Source organism: Lissotriton vulgaris, chromosome 3_1 (genome assembly GCF_964263255.1).
Source record: "Lissotriton vulgaris chromosome 3_1, aLisVul1.2, whole genome shotgun sequence".
Lineage (NCBI taxonomy): Eukaryota > Metazoa > Chordata > Amphibia > Caudata > Salamandridae > Lissotriton > Lissotriton vulgaris.
In genome coordinates this window covers 53,655,589-53,675,687 of record NC_141689.1, presented here as the reverse complement: position 1 = coordinate 53,675,687, position 20,099 = coordinate 53,655,589, and positions in this window count along the sequence as shown.

Genomic DNA, 20,099 nt, shown 5'->3' with positions numbered 1-20,099 from the left:
CACCCACGGTGGAAGCTCTACCGCTCCCCCCGTGGGTGCCCGATCCTAACACTTTTTACGGGGAAGACCTTCCCCTGCCTCCCCTTGCCCCCTACCCCCCCCCCGCCCGCGTCACCAATGACGTCAGCTCGTGAGGCGCGCTGACGACATTGGAGGTTCCCTTTCTCCTGCGATGCTCTGGGAAGCCATTTGCTTCCTGCGTGTCGGAGGAGAAAATGGTAAGTTTGGGGGCTGTGGAGGGGGATTTAAACTAAAGAGGCATCGGGGGATAGGAAATGGTTTTCCTTTCCCTCGATGCCTCTTTTGAGAGTTTCTGCTGCACGATCGTGCGATCATGCAGAAGGAATGCCCACTAGATGGAAGGGATTTTTTTTTATTACTTTGCTGGCAATGTTTGTTACTTTCGGGAGCAGCCCCTTGGGCAAGGGTAGTTCCCCTTTAGTGGGCACTCATTATGGAGATGTCTGCCGCCCGGGAATGGGCAGAAAAATACATATTTATTTTCAAAAAGCGGCGGAAAATCGAGCATTGTTTTGGGGAGTGGCCACTTGGGCAAGGGCTACTCCCATGGGGGCCATTTTAGAGATGGCTGATGACAATATTTGTTCTGGGAGAGCATCCCCTTAGGCAAGGGTCATTCCCCTTTTGAGGGCAATGTTGATCACTTTGTCTGCCCCCATGGGGAGGCAGAATTGTTATTTTATTTTAGAAATTGTGCCACTGTGCTAGGGAGTGGCCCCTTGGGCAAGGGTCACTCCCATGGGGGCCATTTTAGGGTCCCTATATATTAAAATTTAGCCTTGGGGGCATTTTAAATCACTTTGTGTGCCCCCCATGGGGGGCAGAATTAAAAAAATGTTTTAAATTGGGCCAATGTGCTGGCGAGTGGCCCCTTGGGCAAGGGTCACTTCCGTGGGGGCTTTTTTAGGGAGCCCAGTTCATAAAATGTAGTTTGGGGGAGTGATCCCTTATGCAAGGGTTGCTCCCCTTTTGGGGGCCTATCATTTTTCTTTGTTTTCCCCCGGGGGAGCGCTGATTTAAATGTATTGAACTCGGGTGGTGGAGCGAGCTAAAGAATGATGATGGATTAAACCCAGATTAGTTGATGGGTGTGAGAGTTAGATTTGCTGAAGCGCTCCGTCCATCATCCCTTTTGATATCACCCTGAGGGTCAGTTCATTTTTTTTTTGGTAGGGCCAGTAGCCCACCAAGTTTTTTTTGTAATGGTGGGATGCCACCTTTGGACATGGTTTACTCCTCTTTATGGGAGGATGATTGTGACCATGTCTGCCCTCTTTGGGTGGCAGAGTAGCAGTATGTGTTTAGGCTCATCTGCTCCCAAGGGAGGCAGAAGCCTTTAGACACCAGAGTTTTTCTGTTTTTTTTTGGGGGGGGGCCTCAAGGGCAAGGGTTGCTCCCCTTTTACGGGGGTGAATATTTAATTTATACTCTTAGGCCCACCTACCTCTTAGCTTGGATGGTGGTTTGGTGCATTGTTTGTATATAAGATTGTAATGTTTTTTTCTCCATTTTATTCTAGTGTAAAGCTTTCGATTCCTGTTTGTGGTTTCAACAGTGGTTGTTGTGCAGTTTTGCATACTTGCAGTTTTTTGGTAAGTAAAATATTTGTGTTGCATTTGCTCCAAATGAGTAATATTGTAATGTAGGATTGCATTTTTTTGTGAGTGGTCTCATAGTGGCAGCATATTTAGTTAGTGTTTTGAGCAAGAAAATCTTTGTGATGTGTTTTGCATTGTCTAATGTGTAACTTTTTTTCTCTTTTTTTTTAGTGGGTTATTGTTGATCCATACTGTGTCTGACTCTGTGCATAGTATGTGGTGTAACTGCTTCTTGCAAGTGAGTGGTATCATTTTGCAGTGTATAGGTATTGTTGATAAAGTTGAATTGTGTTCAATGCTTATTTTACATAGTGTTTGTTGTTGTTGACTTGTGTGACAAGTTACCTTTATTAGTAATAATTATGGCTAGTCGTAGAATGACTGCTCAGCAGTCGGTTGGTATGCTTCTTGAATCTTCCTCTGAGCCGGATTATGACACTGACAGTGCTTCTGAGGGAGAGGAGGGAGGGGAAGATTCTGGCAGTGGAATCATCGGATGATGAAGGTTCTCTCAGTGCAGATGAAGGGCCTGTTTAGAGGAGGATACTGCTATACCGATGGTGCAAGAGGCATCTGGATTTCAGCCTGAGCCTGAGCCTGCTAGGCTTCCTACTGGAAGTGCTGGACTCTGGGTTTATCCTAACATGGTGCAGCCGGTGTTGCCTGCCTTTAGCGGTGATGCAGGGTGTAGAGTGGATTGTGAATTTTCTTTGCCTAAACAGTATTTTCAGCTATTTATGGATGATGTATTTTTGGGTGAGATTGTTGAGCAGACTAATTTGTATGCAGAACAGTTTTTGAGTGACAACAGTGACAAACTTAGGCCCCACTGTAGAGCTACCCGGTGGATTCCCACAAATTTGGAAGAGCTGAAGAAGCTTTTGGGTGTGACTTTATTGATAGGTTTGGTAAGGAAGCCGAACCTGGCTTCATATTGGTCTTCCAGTTCCTTGATGGCAACAGCCATATTTCCAGCAGTTAGGACTCATGATCGGAATTTACTTTTGCTACGCATGCTGCATTTTGTGGATAAATCTTTGGCGTTGCCACGTGGTCACCCTGACTGTGACCCTCTTTTTAAGATTCGGCCTGTTCTTGATCACTTTGTTGATCGATTTTCAGAGATTTACATTCCAGGGAAAGAAATATCTATTGATTAGTCTTTGGTTTTGTTCAAGGGTCGTATGTTTTTTAGGCAATACATCCCTATCAAGAGGGCACGCTATGGAATTAAACTGTATATGTTGTCAGAGACTAAAACAGGATATGTTTTTAATTTTCGTGTGTACACTGGTAGAGATTCCACTATTGACCTCCCTGGTTGACCGTCTAATTTTGGAGTTTCAGAGAAAATTGCGTGGGATCTTGCTAGAAGACTGTTCAACAGAGGCCACATTTTGTACCTGGATAACGTCTACACTGCTGTGCAATTGTTTAAGGAATTGTTAAAGTGGACATTTTTGCATGTGGCACAATCCGCTCTAACCGCAAAGGTTTTCCGAAAGAGCTTGTTTGCAAAAAACTTCAGAGAGGTCAGTGCAGTTCCTTGCGTAGTGAAGAACTACTTGCTATGAAATTTGTGGACAGGAGGGATGTGCACTTGCTGACTACCATCCATGATGAGAGTACTTCACCTGTGCCTGTTTTGGGTCAGCTTGCTGAAGTGCACAAACCTGTGTGCATTCAGGACTACAATACGCACATGGGTGGTGTTAACAGAGTAGATCAGAGGTTGGAACCTTACACTGCTATTCAGAAGGCTTATGTTTGATATAAGAAGTTGGCCATCCATCATCTTTTCAACTTAGCAACTTTCAATGCTTTTATTGTGTTCAAGGAGTGTTTTCCTGCGTCCAAGTTGACATTTCTTCAGTTTCAGCACTCTGTGATAGCAAGCCTTGTTGTTGTGGAACAGGTAAGTGTTCCTAGATTTGGAGTGGTGGAGGATGTGACTCGATTGAAAGAGCGCCACTTTCCTGATTACATTCCTCCCACTTCTACAAAAGACTTTTCCACTAGGAGATGTAGAGTCTGTTGGAGAAGAGGTTTGCGGAAGGAGACTCGTCTTTTCTGCCCTGGGTGTCCTTCTAACCCTGGGCTGTGTGTGCCTGCTTGTTATAGAGCTTACCACACACCAAATAATTTTTGGGAGTATCCATGAGTTGTAAAATGAACTGCCTGGTCTGTATTGTTTAAAATTAGTATTCTGTTTTAAGGTTGGCATTAGTTCAATGTATTTAGTTTCAGATTTTGTGTTACTTGATTTGTATCTATTTCCAATTTGTTTGTGTTTGTTTTGTAAAAAAAATTCAAAATGTGATGGCGGTGTGTGTAGGCTGGCGCTTGGCTGGCGGTGTGCATGGAGTGGTGCTTGGCTGGCGGTGTGCCTGGAGTGGCACTTGCTGGTGGTGTGCATGGACTGGCGCTTGGCTGGCGGTGTGCGTGAAGTGGCGCTTGGCTGGCCATGTGCGTGGAGTGGCGCTTGGCTGGTGGTGTGCATGGATTGGTGCTTGGCTGGTGGTGGGCGTGGAGTGGTGCTTGGCTGGTGGTGTGCGTGGATTGGTGCTTGGCTGGCGTTGCGTGTAGTGGCGCTTGGCTGGCAGTGTGCATGGACTGGCGCTCGGTTGGTGGTGTGTGTGGATTGGTGCTAGACTGACGATGTGCATGGCCTGGTGCTTGGATGGTGGCGTGGGTGGACTGGCGCTCGGCTTGCGGTGTGTGAGTAGTTACTTTCTGTTGGTTACTACACACACTGCTAGTTGAGCGCCACTTCACGCAGTCCATCACTTTATGTAGTTGCTGTGTCAGGAATGTGGGCATGTGAAAGTTATGGGCCCTTGAATGGTGCTGTCTGCTGGTGTGAGTGTTTTATTGTGATGGGCCTGCGGCTGGTGGTGTGAATGTTTTGTATGTGTCGCACGAATGAAAGGTGTATGAATGGCCTGTAAAGTGGTTGGTGCCTTGGCGTGGCTTTACAGCTCACGAGCTTTGAGTCAATGGTTCAGTTTCTCATCCTTTCAATTATTAACAGTGCATTTCATTTTTGTGAAATGACTTGCTAATACAATTGTATATTCTGAATCATCACTCACCCCTGTGCCAAATCCAACCAGTATGTGCGTGTGCTTGAGGATTAGATGGCTGTGCAGTAATATTTGTCTTTTTTTCTCTCTCTGAAGCAGGTTGTACCGTGTCCCTTTTTGTGAATGTTATAATGTGTTGCTTTTGCTCCCGGTTAGAGTGAGTGGTCTTGTGTGTATCAGGTATGAAAGGTGTGCGAATGGCCTGTAAAACGGTTGGTGCCTTGTCGTGGCTTCATAGCTCACGAGTTGGGAGTCACTGGTTCGGTTTTTATGCATTTAGTTATTGACAGAGCATTTCATTTGTGTGAAATCTCTTGTAAATAAAATTTTATATACTGAACCATCACTCGCCCTCATGCCAAATCCAACCAGTATGTGTATGTGTTTGAGGAATAAATAGCTGTGCTGGAATGTTTGACTTTTGAGTGTCTCTGTTAACTTGTACATTCCATCTAAGAATAACCTACCTAATGTAGATATTATTGTTAAACCATGGGAGTCCATGGTGATGTCTCTCTTGTGAATTCCAAGTTATTTTTTTGCCCTGCAAACTTGAAAATGTCTCTCATAATTTCCATGCAAAATTGTCCTAAAAATCTCACGCTGTAGAACTGAACACATAATTAAGTCAAAACAACTTGGTTTTGCAAGGGAGGTCACCTGGATTTTTGGCCCCGTGCTCGATGGCCATCGAGGAAAACCTACCAAATCCACACATTTCTGAAAGGAGACACCCGCGGGGCTTCCAAGGAGGTATGGCTTGTGTGGTTCCCCCTACGTTCCCTTACCCAAAATCCCTTGTAAACCTCAATTGTAGCTGAAAAGAATTGCTTGTGTGGGTGGCCCAAGTACTCACAACATGCAAGTGCCCAAAACATTTTTTGATAGGCAATGTTGATGTTGCCTCAAAAGGTTTTGGGCCCTTGCCTCTCGCGGGTACTTGGGCCTCCCACACAAGTGAGGCACCATTTTTATCGGGAGACCTGGGGGAACGCTGGGTGGTAGGATATTAGTGTGAGCCCAGTGATGCCACGCTTTCCCACACAAAAATATGTGAAGAAACTTATTTTTTCAGCTAAAATTGAGGTTTGCAAGGGATTCTGGGTAAAGGAACGTTGGGGGATCCACACAAGCCATACCTCTTTGGAAGCCCCCGGGTGTCTACTTTTCAGAAATGTGTGGGTTTGGTAGGTTTCCCTAGACGGCCGTCAAGCACGGGGCCAAAAATCAAGGCGACCCCCTTGAAAAAGCAGGTGGTTTTGACATAGGCAATTTTGAAGTCGTCTCACTATGTTTTGGGCCCTTGCCTGTCGCGGGTACTTGGGCCTCCCACACAAGTGAGGCACCTTTTTTATCGGGAGACCTGGAGGAACGATGGTGGTAGGATATTTGTGTCAGCCCAGTGATGCCACGCTTTCCCACACATAAATGTGTGAAAAAATGATTTTTTTCAGCAAAAATTGAGGTTTGCAAGGAATTCTGGGTAAGGGAACGTTGAGGGTTCCATGTAAGCAATACCTCCTTGGAAGCCCCCGGGTGTCTACTTTCCAGAAATGTGTGGGTTTGGTAGGTTTCCCTAGGTGCCGGCAGAGCTATGGTTTACAAACTACAGCTAGGCACTTTGCCAGAAAAGGGACATTTTTCACTGTGAAATTGAGGTATCACCACGTTATGTTTTGCGCTGTTTCCTGTCTCAGGCACTAGGCTGACCCATGCAAGTGGGGTACCATTTTTCTCAGAAGACTTTGGGGAACACTGCAGATTTCCACCACAGAAATGTTGGGACAATGTGTTCTTTTGTAAATTGTTTAGGTTTGCACGGGATTCTGGGTAATAGAACCTGGTAAGAGGCAGTCAAGTCACCCCATCCTGGTTTCCTCTGCGTGTCTAGTTTTCAGAAATGTATAGGTTTGCTTGGTTTCCTGCAGAGCTAGGGTTAAAAAACTACAGCTATGCTCTTGGCAAAATAAGGGCCATTTTTCACTGCAAAATTGAGGTGCGGCCACGTTGCGTTTTGTGCCATTTCCTGTTGCAGGCACTAGGCGGACCCACACAAGTGAGGTACCATTTTTCTCAAAACTTTAGGGAATGCAGGCTGGGTGTTAATTTGTGGCTCCACCCACATTCCAGATCTTTCCACCACAGAAATGTTGGGACAATGTGTTTTATTTGTCAATTTGTTAGGTTTGCAAGGGATTCTGGGTAACAGAATCTGGTGGAAGGCAGTCAAGTCACCCCATCCTGGATTCCCCTGGGTGTCTAGTTTTCAGAAATGCATAGGTTTCTTAGGTTTCCCAAGGAGCCGGCAGAGCTAGGGTTCAAAAACTACAGCTAGGCACTTTTTGCCAAAAAAGGGTCATTTTTCATAGCGAAATTGAGGTGTGACCACATTGTGTTTTGCGCAATTTCCTGTCACAGGCACTAGGCCGACCCACAAAAGTGGGGAACCATTTTTCTCGGAAAACTTTGGGGAACGCAGGGTGGAAGGAAATTTGTGGATACACGCAGATTCCAGAACTTTCCACCACAGAAATGTGGAGAAAATGTGTTTTTTGTCAATTATTTAGGTTTGCAAGAGATTCTGGCTAACAGAATCTGGTGGAAGGCAGTCAAGTCACCCCATCCTGGATTTCCCTGGGTTTCTAGTTTTCAAAAATGTATAGGTTTGCTAGGTTTCCCTAGGTGCCGGTAGAGCTAGGGTTAAAAAACTATAGCTAGGCATTTTCTCAAAACAAGGGTCATTTTTCACTGCGAGATTGAGGTGTGGCCACATTGCTTTTTGCACCGTTTCCTGTTGCAGGCACTAGGTCGACCCACACAAGTGTGGTACCATTTTTCTGGGAAGGCTTGAGGGAAGGCAGGGTGGAAGGAAATTTGTGAATACACGCAGATTCCAGAACTTTCCACCACGGAAATATGGGGAAAATTTGTTTTTTTTGTCATTTTTTTTGGTTTGCAAGGGATTCTGGGTAACAGACCCTGGTGGGAGGCAGTCAAGTCACCCTATCCTGGATTTCCCTGGGTGTCTAGTTTTTAAACATGTATAGGTTTGTTAGGTTTCCCTAGGTGCCGGCAGAGCTACTGTTAAAAAGCTACAGCTAGGCACTTTGCCAAAACAAGGGTAATTTTTCACTGCGAAATTGAGGTGTGGCCACGTTGCGTTTTGCGCCATTTCCTGTTGCGGGCACTAGGCCGACCCACACAAGTGTGGTATCATTTTTCTCGGAAGGCTTGGGGGAACGCAGGGTGGAAGGAAATTTGTGGATACTCGCAGATTCTCGAACTTTCCACCACAGAAATATGGAGAAAATTTGCTTTTTTGTCAATTGTTTAGGTTTGCTAGGGATTCTGGGTAACAGACACTGGTGGGAGGCAGTCAAGTCACTCTATCCTGGAATTCCCTGGGTGTCTAGTTTTGAAACCCGTATAGGTTTGCTAGGTTTCCCTAGGTGCCGGCAAAGCTAGGGTTCAAAAACTACAGCTAGGCACTTTGCCAAAAAAGGGTCATTTTTCACTGTGAAATTGAGGTGTGACCACATTGCGTTTTGTGCCGTTTCCTGTCGCAAGAACTAGGCCGACCCACACAAGTGGGGTACCATTTTTCTCTGAAGACTTTGGGGTGGGAGGAAAGTTGTGGATCCACGCAGATTCCAGAACTTTCCACCAAAGAAATTTGGGGAAATGTCTTTTTTTGTCAATTCTTTAGGTTTGCAAGGGATTCTGGGTAACAGAACCTGGTAGGAGGCAGCCAAGTCACTTCATCCTGGATTCCCCTGGGTGTATAGTTTTCAAAAATGTATAGGTTTGCTAGGTTACCCTTGGTGCTGGCAGAGCTAGGGTACAAAAACTACAGCTAGGCACTCAGCCAAAAAAGGGTAATTTTTCACTGCAAAATTGAGGAGTGACCACGTTGCGTTTTGCGCAGTTTCCGGTAGCAGGCACTAGGCCGACCCACATAAGTGGGGTACCATTTTTCTCAGAAGTCTTTGGGAAACGTGGGGTGAGTGGAAATTTGTGGATCCACGCAGATTCCAGAACTTTCCACCACTTTAATATAGGAAAATATTATTTTTCGGGATTTATTTTTAGGTTTGCAAGGGATTCTTGGTAACAGAACCTGGTGGGAGGCAGTCAAGTCACCCCAGACTCGATTTCCCTGGGTGTCTACTTTTCAAAAACGTATAGGTTTGCTAGGTTTCCTTAGGTGCTGGCAGAGCTAGGGTACAAAAACTACAGCTAGGCTCTCTGCCAAAAAAGGGTCATTTTTCACCGAGAAATTGAGGTGTGACCACGTTGCGTTTTGCGCCGTTTCCTGTTGCGGGCACAAGGCCGACCCACACAAGTGAGGTACCGTTTTTATCAGGAGACTTAGGGTAATTCATATTTGTAAACCAACGTTTTATTACCTATTGGGTGTACATGCATTTCTCCCTTCCAAATGAAAGACATTGTGTAAAAAAGAAGTCATTTTGAAAAAAGACCAATAACTCTCATGCTCGTATGAGTATTCCCAATTTTGAAAAAGTGCAAATATGTACTGTTTCTAAACTCTATAGTTTGTACCCATTTCAGAAATACATAGGTGTCTTTCATACCGATTTTTCCATGTATACATTTTCCCAGAAGAATTGCTCTAAACCCGATACATAACAAAATACCATTGCAAGTTGCTGCGCAGTTTTTGGCTCTGGGTTCATCGGGTTCTTGGTGAACCTACAAGTCCTATACATCCCCACAACCAGGAAGATCCAACGGATGGAACGGTATATTGCTTTAAAAGAGCTGTCATAATTACATAGTTACAGGTAAAAAATTGACACAAAAGGCTGTTTTTTCAACTATTTTTCAATTTTTCCAATATTTAACTGTTAATTTCTATAAGGAAACCTTCATGAAGTTAGACAAATGACCCCTTTCTGAATTCAGAATTTTGTCTACTTTCTAAAAATGTATAGCTTTCCAGGATCCATTATTGCTTTCATACTCATTGTTACCATTAACTGGAAGGAGGTTGAAAGCACTAAAAATAGAAAAACTAGGCTATGTCCCAGAAAACTGCAAAAACTGTGTGAAAAATGTTGGTTCTCTGACAAAAGACTGTCATTCCCTAAAATCTGGGGCAATGTTGATTTTAGCCCCACAACCCCTTTTTTGATAACATTTGCGGGGAAAAACCCAGAGGCTTTCATTTGCAGCCCGTTTTTCTGAAAAAAAACAACATTTTTACTGTATTCTGCTTAATTTCTGGGACCCCTCCAAGGTAATCCGCAAACCCTGGGTACCTTTAGAATCCCCATGATGTTGGAAGAAAAGGCGCAAATTGGCATGGATTCCTTATATGGTCAAAAAGTTGCAGGGGCCTAAGCGCGCACTATCCCAAATAGCCAAAAAGAGGCTTAGCACAGGAGGCCTTGCAGTGAAGGGGTTACATTTGAATAAAGGGAGCTCCTCTCCCGGAATACTTTGGAACACATTCAAAGCTGGGGTGAGTGGAGAAACCATGAGTTTCAGCAATATTAAACAGAAGCGGGTTTTGGGACAAAGTAATAATTATATCAAAAGCGGAGCATCTTGGAGGCAGAACTAATTAGTGCTGCAGAAACTGGACAGATTCACGCCCCTCTGCTGAACCTGAAAGCTATTACCAAGGCTCGCCTTAATGAATCTTCTGCAGAGATAATAACTGGAAAATACCTGGTCAAAGATCAGAATCACTATGAATACAGTGAGCGCATGGGGCGCTTCCTCGCAGTTAGGGCAAGGCAAATGCAGGATATATTAGTAGGAGAAGGAATATGCAAGGCAGTATGGTTACAGATCCCGTCAAGGTTAGAGAGGCTTTCAGGGAATTTTATGCAGATCTTTACAAAGCCTCTCCCGCTAGCAGCCCTGTGGTCCTAGACAATGGTGCCTCTGACCAACTGGGCGGAATCACCATGGAGGCGAGGTCGCGCTTTTCGGGGCTGGCATTCTACCTAAAGAGTTTCAGGCAGCTCTTTATGACCTCCCATCAGGGAAGGCAGTTGGTGCAGACACCATTCTCCTTGAGTTCCATAAGGTGTTTGTTAAAAGCTGGCATTCCTGCGCGCACCGTTATTATCAAGTGCATGACCCGGACCCCCCCGCTCCCACGTTAGGCCAAGAAAGGACACAGTCCGAGACAATCCTGCTCACCCCTTTTAGTAGCTTGACACAAGCAGCCAGGCTTATCTCCAAGGCAAGAGTGTTGAGTATGTGCAACCGCGCCCACAGCAATCCCAATGATGTCACCACAAATGGACTCCACACGAGTTTGTATAAAACAAGTATACTTTATATAAAAAGATATACGAAATGACCACACGATACAACTCCCACACCTACACTGGGTAATATTGTTTCCGGTGGGTTGGACAGTCTAAATACCCAACCACCGCTTCTAACCACCAGTTATGCTGACTTTTAACCATTCTGAACAGGTTAGGTACGTTGTATCACTAGATTCACACACTTTGCAAAATACAAAGAATACTGCAATAATTAACAATGGGTTCCTGTACAGTGTCACAGTGAAACAATACAATGCGTAGTGTAAAGATCATGTACTTACCCAACAAGAGATAATGCAACTCGGCTCGCTACCAGCATGCCCTGTTCAAGGAAGAAATATAGCAATGCGTCACGCTGCAATTACGCACAGTGCGATAGGAAGACAATGCAATGCGTACTACCCCCAGCATGCCCTGCGCAAGGAAAAAATAAGGTACTGTGGCACAGTGCAATTCAGTACAGTGCAGTAAACAACCAATGCATTGCTGTATGCTATGATCCTGTATCCTGCAAAAGAAACATAATGCAGTGCGTAGCGCACTAACCCCTGAGCTCGTTAAGCACCTCTAGTGTCGGACGTTGTCCAATAGTTCGATAGTTTGTTAGTAGCAAATATGCAAAGTGTTAAACTGTTTTAGAAGTTGTGCAACTGGTTGCCCCCAACACGGATCAAAGATGACACCCAAGTTCAACTCCGGGCCCTGGCCCCTGTACTGCCCTGTCTGGGACCAGCACAGACCGAGATCTGGACTGAAGCAAGAGGCGCACATAGCTACCAGCAGTGAGAGGCAGAGAGAGGGTACCTCCGGGCCCACACCCTGCCCCAGGCAAAGATCAACTTTACCTGGGGGGCGCGACCCCACTCTCCTCTCCTGCAGCAGCAGCTTGGTCTCACTCCAAAACCTTGTCACCACATACAAGGCGTGCTCGGGCCGGTAGTTCAGCCCCCCTGGAGACTGCTGGTCCGGGCCACCAACGTTCAGCACAAACTCCTTCCACAAAGCCTTCCACCCGATGCTGGTGCTACCTCACGTTGCCTTCGAGGGCTCGATCTCTTGGCCCTCCTTCCCAGCGCTGTTAGGAATTCTTCGCTCCCTGATGCTCACCGCTCCCCAGCACCTCCGGTGGCACCTGCGACAAGCACCCCAAGTGTGTCTGAGACTCACTCCATCTCATGGTGCACACGATCTTCAGGCACTCTCTACAAACGCCCGGGCCGCACTGCGTGTCTGAGTCTCACCTCTCCTCCTGGTGCACAAAGGTACCAGGCGCTCTCCACTAACGCTCTGGCAGCACCAACACATGCCGAACCGAGTGTCGGAGTCTCACTCCTTCTTAGTGCTCACGATGTCCCGGCACTCTTTACTAATAGACTGCACTGCGACATGCACCCTCTGCGCATCCCAAATATCGGCTCTCTTCCACTATGCCCACAATCCACAGGCAGTCTAACCCCTGTAGCTGCACCAAGACACACGCCCTGCATGTCAGAGCCTTGATTCCCTCCTGGTGCCCCCGATCACCTTAGGCACCCCCTTCGGGGGTCTCAGGCTGCCACAACTCGGTCCCTCCACCGTGCCAGACTTCCTGGAAACTTTTATGTTACTGTGTTTCCAAAAATGGAGCCAGCTCACCTCAGGCCCTTGGGGTACAGAACGTAGCACACAGCAAAGTCCTGCTCAGAAAGCTGGGGGGCATGACCCACTGCAGCGCCCCTTCAGTCGTCCTTGGCCAAGGGCTACAAACTGCCCACAAGCATCACGAATGATCACGAAGCATGGGTCAAGTGTTTCCCGCAGCCTATTCAGCAACTCTTCCTAAGGCAGAGGTTTTAGGTAGGAGCCGTCAGAGACTCGACCAGTCCACTGCATCTTCAAAGTGCTCTTAGCACTTCTCTGAACAATACCGAGACCGTTCTCGACGACATAGTTGGCATCGCCAACATAACCTAACCAAAGTCTTGGGGTTACAGTTCTTCCAGTTATACCCTCATTGTCTTTGAAGTTTCCTTGTGCTCAGTGTTCCCCGATCCCTCCCTAAATCTGTCTTGTGTATCTCCCCCCCAGGGTCACCGTCCTCTCTTTGATACTGGGGACCTAGATCTTTAATCACTCAGAAGGAGTTAGGTCTAATGTTTTATGGCTCTGAACCAGGCCTCTTCACTTCGCAAGGCCTCTACTTCTCCCCGCTCCAGGTGCAGGACAGCCTGGCGCCGTCTCCACCCCTCCCCTGAGGCACGACCTCCCTCAGCCTTTCTCACCCCTCCCAGGTCCAGGCAGGCAATTCACATTCTGCTGAGACACACAAATTGGTCTAAAGCACAAACTCTGGTGTTTTGTCAAACAGCGCTTTCTGGACACACAGCGACAAAACCATCTACCCAAAAAGATGCATTATGACGCCGTGATTCAGACATACCAAACTTCACTGTTCCATTTCTAATTTTTGGGAAACTAGGCTAACAATACTACACCCAGCCTCCCCCATTCTGTCCAATGGGCAGGATGGCTTTTCACCAGGGAAAATGCAATGGATTATTTTCCACTGTCAGGGCCTTGCACCCACACTGGCACAGGTCCTGTCTTCACCTACACTGCACCCTGCCTAGGGGTTACCCAGGATGTCCTACAGGGGTGCCTTATGCGTATGCAAAAGGGAAAGTAGGGCCTGACAAGAGGTAGTACTTGTCAGGACAACATGCTAATTTAGCATAATGCGCGCAGGCCCTACACTGAAGACCTGTGTTCCCTCTCTGCGCATTTCTTTTAGTACTAGCTCTGGCACACACATTGTACATCACTTAGGGATCTTGCTAGTAAGGCAAACATACCAATCAGAGACAACCAATCACCACTACATTTATACAGGGAACATCTGTACTTGTACACTGATTAGCAGTGGCAAGTACCTACAGCATCTAACTTCACACCTCTCTGTCAGGAAAATGGTCAAGTCCACCAGTGTTCTAGGCAGAAATTCACCAGGAGCTGCTGGCGCTATTTAACAAAGTTAGAGCTGGGGCTTTGTCCCCCAAGTACCGGGGGAACACATACATATAAATATATATATATATATATATATATATATATATATATATATATATATATATATATATATATATATATATTCTTTTTTAAAAGGCAAGGACGCTACAGCTCTAAACTCGTACAGGCCAATTACATTACTTAATACTGAGGTGAAGGTCTACTCTCAAATCGTTCCCAGCCGGCTAGCGGGTGTTATACTGTGGCTAGTGTCGGACCAGCAGCATGGGGTTATCCCAGGCAGAGGGACCTCGGATCATGTCCAGTGAGTTATCTCTTGCAATGCAAGCAAATGTATCTTAACTCCACAGCCCAGTTTAGAAATAATGGCTGCACCAATCGGTGCGCTTCTTGATAGAAAGGGGCACAAGACAGGGCTGTCCTTTCTTCCCTTTTTTCATGTCTTTTTTTATTTATTTTTTCAGTATTTACATAGTATACATCGCATAACATCGTAGTGTCCCCACCCTTCCTCCACCCCTTTTTGTCCAAAACGAAAACAAGTTTACAATATTGATCAGGAACATCTAGATTGTTATGTTATGTTATGTTATTGTTATGTTATTTGTGGCTTTAATAGCGCACGGCTACTCAAAGAGTGTCCCGGCGCTTTATTAACATCCTGAAAGCAAACATAACACACAAAGAATAAAGAAGGGGACAAAAAGGAAATTTTAAAATCTAAGAGGCAAACAGCCAGGTTTTTAGACCCTTTCTAAAGGATAGCATGTTGGAGTTGCTTCGTAACGCAAAGGGCAAAGAGTTCCAAAGCTGAGGAGCCCGAAGCATAAAAGAACGACCTCCCAGTCGTGCCCTCCTCACACGAGGGACAATAGCGAGAAGCTTTGATTCTGATCTCAAAGATCGCGACGGACAGTATTGCTTAAACCTCCTCTGCAGGTATTTAGCCCCGGTGGAATAAAAGGCCTTATGGGCAAGAGTCAAGGTTTTAAAAACTATCCGCTGTCGGATAGGCAGCCAATGAAGTGCCAGTAACAGGCGAGAAACATGCGCTCGCCTGTGCAGACCAAAAATGGCGCGGGACGCCGCATTTTGGACCACCTGCATCCGCTGCAGGAGGTATTCGGGCAGGCCAAGATATAAGATGTTAGCATAGTCCAGTCTTGACCTGATCAAGGCCTGCACCGTAATCCTCCTGTGATCCTCTGAAAGCAGCGGGCAAAACTACCGCAGCATGCGGAGAAGTCCAAAGCATGTGCCTGTAAGGGTGAGAATCTGAGATCTGAGGGTCAGGCCGTTGTCAATTTTGACCCCCAGATTCTTCGCAATCTGGGAAGACTGGCTCGGGGGAGACATATCCGCCAGCCACCACATCTGCCAGTCTGGGTCAGATTGACAGCCGAAGAAGAGTACCTCCGACTTATCTGAGTTGCACTTGAGGCTGTTCAGTTGGAGCCATTTAAAAACAGCCCCAAGGCACTCACGGATACTCTCTCCGTCAAAATCCTCCCCTTTCCGGCAGGTGAAGAGCAGCTGGGTGTCATCCGCACAGGATACGATCTGGGTACCAAAGGACTCCGCCAGAGCCGCCAAAGGGGTCATAAAGATGTTAAACAGAGTCGGGCTCAATACCGAGCCCTGTGGGACTCCGACTCCCGGTGGCGGCATCTCAGCGGAAGCCGAGGAAACCCAGACCGACTGTCGGCGACCAGCTAGAAAGGATGTAAACCATCTAAACACCGTCCCCCTCAGACCGATCTCATGAAGTCTGATGAGGAGACCCTCATGGGGGACCGTGTCGAAGGCCGCCGACAGATCGAGCATGATCAACATCGCTCTGCCACCCAGATCTAGCATCTCCTTGACGGCCTCAGAAACCTCCAGCAACGCCGTCTCCGTACTCAGATTAGGGCGGAAGCCCGACTGAGTGGAGTGAAGCAGGTCATTGGATTCCAAAAAATTGGAAAGCACTCTGTGAACATGCTTCTCCAGGGTCTTGGCTAAAGCCGGAAGAAGAGAGATCGGCCTATAATTAGCCAAGACCTCAGGAGCTAGACCGGGCTTCTTAATCAAAGGGATGACCATGGCCCGCTTCCACGCCGAAGGGACCTCACCTAGGCTAAGGGAACGATTCAGGAGGGTGTTGACCAGCGGGTTAACTACCTCAGCCATCCTCGCCAAAAATTTGGCTGGGCATGGATCGAGCGGTGACACAGATTTGAGATTGTATACAAAGGAACACGTAAGAAAGTATAAGGATTAGAAGAGAAAGAATCTCCTAAGGCAAAGGGAAGCAAACAAAAGAAAGAGAGAGATAAAGAGGGAGATGGATGAGATAGAGAGGAGTTAGATAAAAGAGTTAATCACAGCGTTCAAGCCAGGTGGTGGTAGGTCCCCATATATCCAGGTCCTCTTTCCTTCCTCTTCGACCTTTTTTGGCGTATATAGCTTTCTCTAGATGATACGTCACCATTAGTCTGGCTAGCCACTGAGAGAATGGTGGTGGGTCTGCCTATTTACATCCTGAAGCAACACAGATCCTCCATACTGTCTTAGCTACAAACACCAGTGCCCCCCCTTTGGTCCGACTAAGTGTTTCACATGTCCCTAGCATAATTGTAGTGGGGGTTAGTATATATTCCTGAGAGACAACTTTTCCCAAGAATTTCTGTATTCTAGAAAGAATAGGGGCTAGTTTTTGGCAGGTGGCAAACATGTGAATAGAGTTGGCGCCGAAATCGGAGCACCGTGGGCAGATGGTCCCGTCGCCTGTTCCCCACTTGGCAATTCTGCTAGGATTTATGTACAGGGAGAAAATGGTTTTGAAGTGTTGCACCTGTAGTTTATCTGACAATAGGTCACTCTGAGAGAATTCTAGCGATTTGAAAAACAAGGCATGTAGCGCCTCTAGCTTTGTTTGCCTCTTATCAGCTATTCTAGGAAGGTCATCCTATGTGTTAGTGTTTAAAGCTGCGCATACAGATCCTATTCGTGGCGCTATAGGGTTTCGTAGCATGTTAATGAATTTGACCTCTGAGAACCCAGCCACTCCTCCCATCTTTCGCGAGAGAAAGGTATAGAGCGCAAGGTACTTAAAGCCTTCCTGTTGTTTTAAGCCATATTTGTTTTTTAATTCTGCAAAAGTATTTATTCTCCCATTGGTGTTGAAAACCCCCAGTTTTAAAATCCCAGCTTTGTACCACTCTGCTAAGTAGCTTCGATTTCAAATGCCAGCCAAGTCGCAATTTAGGATGAGGGTGTTCCATAATTAAGTCGGAGCTATATTGCAGAACTGATGCCCAATAATAGAGTATTATATTTGGTAGTGCCCATCCCCCCGCTCTTTAGGTAGTGTTAGTTGTCTTAAGGCCCGTCTAGGCTGCGTATAAGCCCAGATGAACAGCGTAAATATCTGTTTGAATTTTAATAGCTGTGTCCTACTAAATTCTAGCGGAATAGAGCGAAAATAATAAAGGAGTTTTGGGAAATACGTCATCTTGACCACATTACATCTTCCAACAAGTGTTAAGTGTAAGTTGTCAATTACTTTAAGGGATTCTTTTGTTTCAGTGGCCAAAGGAGCTAAATTCTCTGTGACTATATTATCTAGGTTTGCTGTTAGTATCACCCCCAGGTATTTAGCTTTTGTCACTATCTGGCTGTAATTCCATTGGACTTCGCTGTTGGTTATTATCTGTGTTTTAGAGCTGTTTAATGCGTATCCTGAGATTTTTCCAAACACCTGTGCCTCTGACTCCAGTGCTAGTATAGCATTTTCAGGGTCAGGGGTAGTGATGGCCAGGTCATCTGCATATGCCAAAATCTTAGTGTTTAGACCCTGTGTTCTCATAGGTAGAATTGCCGGGTTTTTCTCAATTTTTTTAATTAAGGGGTCTATGTAAAGAGCGAAGAGTAAAGGGGAGCAGGGGCAACCTTGCCTGGTACCCCGTGATATACTAAAGTTATTAGAAAGCCTCCCAATTATTACTACACAGGCCGTCGGATGATGATACAGGGCTTGCACTGCCTGCGTGAATTTCAAACCAAATCCCATCCTTTTCATGATGCTCCACAGAAATTGCCAGGAGACCCGATCAAAGGCCTTTTCGGCGTCTAGCAAAATCAGGGACATCGGGTCTCCTGCCACCTGTGCAGCATCGAAAAGAGTGATAGCCCTCTGTATGTGTTCCGTAGTCCCCTTTTTCGGAAAGAATCCGTGTTGCCACTCTTGGAATGAACCTTGGAGTCGCAGTTTATCAGAGTGATATGCCTATAAGAGCCCATTTCTTAGGGTGACTTATCTTTTTTAGGGAATATGGACATTTTTGCATTGGACCAGGACGTAGGGGGTTGTTCTCCATTAAATATAGCGGTAACCATGTCAAGAAAGATGTGTTTTATTTGGGGTGCAAAGACCTTATAAAATTCCACAGGGATGCCGTCTATACCAGCCGCTTTGCCATCAGGCAGACTAGATAGGGTTACTAAAATGTCGTCCCATGTTGGAATAATCTCCAGCTGTGCACAGTCGCCTAAGTTAAGCTGTCTGTGTTCTATATCTTGCCAGTAACTAGCAATTTCTAACTCTACCAGGTCAACAGGCTGTTTATTCCCTTCCGAGTAGTGAGTTGCGTAAAAATCTTGAAAGCCCTCTTGAATCTTGTTGGGGTCATTAGTTTCTATCCCTGAGGGTGGGCGAATTGTACTTATTTCACTATTTACTGTTTTTTGCCTAGTTTTGACAGCGAGATGGTGGCTAGTACTGTCGCTACACTCATATAGTGTTTCACGCGCAGCCGCCCATTTAGCTGCTGTTCTTTCAGCGAATACTCCTATTTCAGCCTTGATAAGTGTTACTTCAGCCTGGGTGCACTCAGTCTCCCTTCTGCTTTGAACTCTTTGTATTAACGCGGTTTCTGCTTTTGTTAGATTCGCTTGTAGATCTATTATTAGCTGTTTTTCTTTTTTGTTTTTCCTGATTGAGAATCTCAGCGTTTCCCCCCGAATGCCAGCTTTTAATGTGTCCCATACTACTATGTTAGAAGCCGACTCTAGATTTATTTAGAGAAATTCCTGAATCCAGGCTTGCATATGGCTCCGGTAGCTATCATCCTGCAGTAGCGCGTTCTCGAAGCTCCATCTAGGAATATCTTTCCAGTTCTCGAGTCCCCCAATGGTCAGGATGAGTGGGTTATGATCTGACATGAAGCGTGGAGCTAAACCTTTTGTGCATTTATCTAGTAGGGTAGAGGAAATCAGGAAGTAATTTTGCCTGTCGAATGTTCGATGCGGGAATGAAAAGTATTTAAATCCGGGTTGTGAGGGATTAAGTTTAGACCAAGCGTCGCAAAGCCATGTGTCTGTGCTAAGTTGGTTAGCGCGTTATAGACCAAAGGTTTTCTGGATTTATAGTTCCTTTTGCTTTTGCTTCCTACCTCTTGGTCATGCGGCAGATTGATGTTAAAATCCCAGAACATTATTATTGGGGTGGGCCAATGGACTAGTTCCCCTGATATCTGATTGATAATGTTTGGGTCGGCAGTATTGCTACCGTATATTGAGCATATAGTGAAGGGGGGACCAGTAGGCATATGACATTCCGCGATCTCCCATCTACCGGGTGCGTCGGATTTAACCTTTGGGTTTTTAATGGGCATCCTTCTGTCAGTCAGAAGTCCCACCCCCTTTGTTTTTTCTCCCTGTGTGGTGGCTCCTATGATTTTGTACCCTAATGTGTTCAGGAGCTGCTTCTGTAATCCCTCCAAGTGGGTTTCTTGGAGACATATGATGTCCCCCCCAGAGACCTTAAACCTTGTGCAACTTTTTGCCTTTTCCCATCGTCGTTCAGTCCACAGACGTTGACCGAGATAAACCTGAGTACTCCCTTTTTAGCCATTAAGATGTTTTTTTTATAAAATGAAGTGTCAGATAGTCTCTAGTGTTGGCTTGCTCTCCCCTTCTCTTCACCTCCCCCTCTCTTTCAAAGCAGTTCTCAACTTTCCCTTTTGTGCATGCATGTGAGTATATAAATATTTGTCCCTGACACCTGCTGGTTCCCATCAGACACCCCCCGCCCCAGCAAC